Source organism: Ahaetulla prasina, chromosome 1, assembly GCF_028640845.1.
Source record: "Ahaetulla prasina isolate Xishuangbanna chromosome 1, ASM2864084v1, whole genome shotgun sequence".
NCBI lineage: Eukaryota > Metazoa > Chordata > Lepidosauria > Squamata > Colubridae > Ahaetulla > Ahaetulla prasina.
In genome coordinates, this window is record NC_080539.1 from 87073166 (window position 1) to 87079347 (window position 6182).

Consider the following 6182-nt stretch of genomic DNA (forward strand, 5'->3'; position numbering starts at 1 on the left):
GGCTTTGAAACAAAGATGAGCACTGCCCCCTAGAGTCAGGAACGACTAGCACATATGTGCGAGGGGACCCTTTACCTTTTAAATAAAGCAAAGAGGCTCTCATCATCCAATAGTTTGATTTGGGATGATGATGATGATAATGATGATATACATAATTTATAAATGTATATATGTCCGGGAAGACCTGTTCATGGGAAGGAAAGCAATTATCAGTCGCTTTCCTGGAACAGAACAATGAGAAGACACAGTAGCAAGGACATAGCCAAATAAGAGGTCTGCTGTCCAGTTTGGATCCCTTGCAAGTTGTTGCCAAAGTTCTCAACTTGGGCAAGAATTACACAAACTGGCATGACACAGGACTGGAGCAACTTAAACAGTAAGTGCAGATACTCTGCAATTCAAGAATCAGCCTCATTATTTCAGTTCCTGATATTATACGCTTTGTATATTTTCAATTAAATATATTGCCAAATTCCTTGATTTGATTTGTGTTGCACACAAATATTTAAATAGGCAGCACAAAATGCAAATAAATTATCGTCTATGCTACATAATGGAAGTCTATGCTACATAATGGAATACATGACCCTCCGGATTCTGAACTACAACTCCGAGCAACCCCAGCCAACACGACCAATGCTGAAAAGCGCTGGGAGTTGTACAGTTCAACAATTTTTATTTATTTATTTTTATTTATTTATTTGTCAATCATATATAAGATAACAGGTAAAAGTATAAACATAATTGGGATACATGAAAAGAGTAAATCAAAAAGTAATATTAGGACAGGGACAGTAGGCATGCAGATGCACTTATGCACACCCCTTACAGACCTCTTAGAAATGAGGTGAGGTCAACAATAGACAGTTTAAGCTTAAAGTTTTGGGGGTTTGGGGAAGAAACTACAGAGTAAGGTAGTGCATTCCAGGCACTGACCACTCTGTTGCTGAACTCATATTTTCTGCAATCAAATTTGGAGCAGTTTACCTTGAGTTTGTATCTATTATTTGCTCGTGTATTGTTGTGGTTGAAACTGAAGTAGTCATTGACAGGTAGGACAGTGTGGTCATAACAATATCTGGAAGGCCACCCTTTCTCCTTCTTGACATAGAGGAATAAGCTGTCAGTGGCTATTAGTTAGTTGCATAGAAGATACCAGTAACTAGAGAATATAAGCACAAGAATCTTGGTTGTGAGCTATTTAGAGGTATCTGTAGGAACAGAAATCTCAACCAGGGAGGCTTCTGGTAGTGTGCAAAAAACCCCGTCTGGTATTTTTCTCATTCAATATGAAGAAAAAAGCTTAGCTTTTGACATTTCTTTCATAGGAAAATTCTTATAGGTGGAGTCTGGAGTTTCTGCTTCTTTTGATTCACGAGGAGGCTGGGGAATAGATGTGAATGTCTTGTCTTTGAATGAGTCAGAGGACTGTACCCAGAGGACTGTAGCCTCCTGAGTTTCCTATTCTTCAATTAGGTTTCTTCAGACTAGGAAATGTAAGCAGATAAGAAGGCTTCAAAATAATGAAAGGATGTATAATACAAAAACAAGCAACAGCAAAATCACCCTTCAACACATCCAGCAACAAAGTAAATATACCACTGGAGGAAGTTAGCACCCACCCCTCTCCTAGAAATATGAAATATTCTAGGAAATATTAAAAAGGCAGAATATTTCCCCTAAAAGAGAAATAGAAATCTTAAGACAAACTCAGCCCCAGTTCCCTGCCCCCAGCAGATACTTTGGTTATTTACAAGACAAAAGGCTGGGCCAGCTTATCTACAACACAAAAGAAATGGCCCTCAGGACATGATAGGATTAGCTCTCACTCAAGATCCAAACCAGGACAAAACTATTAAGCCATAATAGGAATTGCTCAAAGCCCCTTCATTACATCATCACCCAGCAAGATTCAACCAGGCTTGGGACACAGACAGCCTACAAAGTTAGCTAAGACCCCCACCCCCTGGGAGTCTGATAGCCAATGAGATACATTTCCTGTATAGGAACAGGAAACTCTAAGGCAGGGCCCAAGAGAGTGTATAAATATATCCCTCTCTCCACTCCATGTGCTCTTTTTTGCCCAGGACTCAAAAGCCCCACATGGTCCTGTCTACCATTAAACCATCTTTCCAAGCAGTCTCCATGTTTCCAGTGTCTTTCTTCCCACTTGGAACTGAACCCATATGGATATTTCTTCCAACATCACCAAGAGAAATTTGAAAGAAAATCTCAAGCACTCAAAAAGTAGCATAGAAAAACAAAAGTCTTTTTGTTAGCAGAAATAAACTTGAGAGAAACTGGAAGAGTTAGGGTTAGCTCTTGAGTTATTATATCAGTTTAGAAACTCACCTCAAACTGCCTTTTCAAAGTGAATTAAATCAATATCTGGGCCTTTCGTGAAGCACTCAGACACCATTCAGCAATTCTACAGTCAGTCTGGACTGCTCCCAAACATGAATTAAAAATGGTCCCAATAATAGTTGTAATAATTGGCCCAGAATCCACAGGACTGGTAGATTTAATCTGTCTTGCCTGCAACCTCTTTCTATAAAGGCATCATTTATACACTTGGAAACTTATGAGCTGACCTATAGAAGGGACTCAGAGTGGCTTTTTAGAATAACAGTAATACATGAATGCACATTAGACCCATTTTGGTGAGCGACTTTGCTTCTCTGTTAGCTTGTCTAAATATGCTAAATATGTTTATGTTTAACGCAAAACTGCTTTCCAGCTAAGTAAGAGAAATTAGACAAGAGTGAACCTATTCATTCTTCATGGCTGAATGCAAGGATTCCTGAGCTACATAAATGTTCCCAGAGGAACACATTTCATTTTCCTGATCACAGCAGAATTAAATCATCCCAAATAATGCTCAACACAGGGAACAGATATATTTGTGTTGCCCAATAGTGACATCTAGTGATTGTTCCAATAAATGTACAATTAATTTACTTTTCTGAAATTCATACATTAATTTTTACAAAGTTACACATACTACCAATCAACAAAATTACTAAATGTAAGACTAGCTATATTTAGCAATCCCAGATCTATTTCTCCACTGTGCAATGTTGAATGTCTAAAATACATTCTTTGTTAAATTATAATCTGCACATTCCTAATAAAACAAGTCCTTGAAAGCTAATAATATGAATAAAAAACACGACCAACAATGACTACAAACCTCAAAATATAATATAAAATCAATATAACAATTCCCGAACAATACAACACTAATAACTTCAATTCTGAAAATATATATATGACATTTGTAAGAAAACGTAATATTTAAGCTAGAGTTTAAGCAAAAGCTTTTGACCTCTTTCTAAAGTAAACAAAGGAAGAATTTTATGAATTTTGAGGAAAAGAGAGTGCCATTAAGTTCCAGGGAATTGTAGACAGATCTCTGAGTTTGCACCTACGATCAACCTTTTGAAAATGACCGAAAGTCTTGGATCACAATTATGTAGGGAGTTGTTCCTTCAGGTAGGCAGGATGCAAGTCATTTAGGAATTTATATATCTGGAAAAGAACCTTGAGTTTAATCTAAAAAATAGTATCAACAGAATCTTCTTTCAATCTAGGGCTGAATTAAATAAAAAGCTTATTCAGCTATATCCCATTCTTAAGCTTTTTTCCTGTATCCTTAGTATTTGCTTTCCAAGTCCAACTTTTATTTTTCATGAGTTCTCAAAATCAGCCCAGTCTATTTTATAACAATATCAATAAAATATGTATACATGTTCAACAAATGCCCAGTTAAATGATAAAAAATAATAATCAAGTGGTAGGGATTTACTCTCACCAGCATGGATGTCATCTTGACTTTTTTTGACTCCCTTGTACTCAACTCTTGTTTAGATTTAGTTAGTACTTGGAACAGGAACCGCAGGAAGTCCTAGGAATACCGTATAGGGTAGACTGGAAATCAGAAAAATATCGCAGAAGTCAGCAGTGCAAGTAATTTCTGTACTGTTGCCATGAAAATTTATATAGCCATGTTCATGAAATCATCATCAGCTAAGCTTGAGTTGAAGATTTACTGATTGGATCAGATGCCATCAAAATCCAATGTACTTTAAAAATAAATATGGTGTCATAAAGAGAAGGAGGAGAAAAACTCAAGATGTCAAGGGGCCGAAATGTGAGCTATACTGCTGTTTATAGTGGCTCAACTAGTGTTCCTATAAGGTATGTTATATATTGCAACTAAACTATGACTGAGACATGTTTTCAACACATTTCTGCCTTTGAATCTCCAAATGCTTGGTAGAAGCTATTTCTTTTTGTTTTTCCTAAATATGTGGAAAAACAGTATGAAGAAGAAATCAGTGGATTGGATGGACATACAGGAGGTATGTGCATACCTCCTATCAGTAGTGGGATTCAAATAATTTAACAACCAGTTCTCTGCCATAATGATTTCTTCCAACAACCAGTTCACCAAACTGCTCAGAACGTTAACAACCAGTTCTCCCGAAGTGGTGCAAACTGGCTGAATCTCACCACTGCTTCCTATTCTTCAGATAGCCCATGTGACCCCTATTTGTATATAGACCGAAGACTGAGTTTCTAGTAAAGATGCATAATATCCCTATAATATCTGTTTGGTGTAAATAGTTTTAGGATGAATTGTATTCTTTATCTAATGCCTTACTTTATTTGCTTCCAATTTGTGTTTTGGGGGATTCATTCTACTAATTTGGAGGTACGGAGCCTTGGATGTCTGTCCAAGTATTAGTCCTCCATGTACGAATGCTTTAGCCTTTTCTGAGGCAAGCTTGTATATCATCATAATCATTTTATTATACATTTTGATCAATTTAGGATTTTTGGATCCTGATATTGTGCCTCAATTGCTAAATACAGAACTCATTTGCAACTCAGTGATACTCCAAAACTTTTCTTTACAAAATGTCTAGACGAATGCAAATAAAACATATTCTCTTTTGCATACCATGCTTAAAATTTATTACTTACTGTAGATAGCTTCTATCTTTTTAGCAAAACTTCGATTAGTGTTTCTAAAATCAAGAAACCATTATGATAGACTCTATCAAGTGCAGAGAAGAGCAACCAAGATAATTAAGGGACTGAAAGTTAAAACATGAACAATTGCAGGAATTGGGTGTGTCTAGTTTAATGAAAAGAAGAACTAGGGGTGACATGATAGCAGTATTACAGTATTTGAGGGGCTGCCACAAAGAAGAGGGGTTTTAACCTATTCTCCAAAGCATCTGAAGGCAGAACAAGAAGCAATGGATGGAAACTAATCAACTAATTTAGAGATAAGGAAAAATTTCCCTAACAGAACAATTGGTGGAATGGCTTGCCTTCAGAAGTTGTGGATGCTCCAACACTGGAGTTTTAAAGAAATTATTGGACAGCCGATGGTCTGAAACGGTAGGGTCTCCTGCTTGAACAGGTGGTTGGATCAGAAGACCTGCAAGGTCCCTTCCAACTCTGTTATTCCGTTAATTCTGATATGACTGTGCAATTTATATCTGAACTACTGTAGTTATTTTTCTCCCCCCGTTCTCTCTGGGGTCTACTTACATTCTTTCCCATATACACAAAACACACTGACTCAAGGAAAATATCCTTTCTACCTTCTCAATGCTATTTGCATTTGCTATCCTGGATAAGGAGGTTAATTTTAACTAGAGCTTGTACACCAGGGGTTTGGCAAACTGTGACAAGTTTACAACTGCATGGCTGACTCAGGAATTCTGGGAGTTGAAGTCCACAGATCGTAAACTTGTCACAGTTTCCCACCCGTTTCTAACCTGCATCTGGGATGCAAACATCCCTACGATCACCAAAGAGCAACGCTGCTGCAAGCCTGCTTTAAGGCTTCTTCGCCGCCGTCTCGCGCTCGTTGCCCTATTTTTAACTGCCCTCCCTTCCCCTCCCCGCAAAGCACAAGGGCTTCTTATCCTGTTCCTGAAGAAAGCCTTATTTCTTCACCTTGGGAGTTACCATCTGGCTTCAGGGGAGCCAGGAGAGAGGGGAAAACTTCTTTCATGCCGCCGCAACAAAGAGAACGATCTACCCGCGGGAGGGGAGAGGAGGGGAGGAGAAACGGGGGAAGGGAACTGCAAACCGGGCCGCGCGTTTGATTTCACCTTAATCTAAAACACCTGCTGCGGGGCATGCACCTGGGCCGGCAGAAAACT

The 6182-nt window shown here is 38.2% G+C and overlaps 1 protein-coding gene and 1 long non-coding RNA gene across 5 annotated transcripts in view; one reads left to right on the forward strand and one right to left on the reverse strand.

Moving 5' to 3' along the window:
• Positions 1–6182, forward strand: part of LOC131190292 (uncharacterized) — a 170883-nt gene that overhangs the window by 54862 nt on the left and 109839 nt on the right. The window lies entirely within an intron of this gene.
• On the reverse strand, positions 712–6181 carry LOC131190311 (uncharacterized). Of its 4 annotated transcripts, none has more exons than XR_009153283.1 (3): positions 6132–6181; positions 3812–3927; positions 712–1487 (listed from the first exon to the last, which is right to left on the reverse strand). It is a non-coding gene; the product is annotated as an uncharacterized LOC131190311 (long non-coding RNA). The 4 variants fall into 4 exon arrangements; XR_009153288.1 differs by lacking the exon at positions 6132–6181 and adding an exon at positions 5974–6042; XR_009153282.1 differs by lacking the exon at positions 6132–6181 and adding an exon at positions 5793–5886.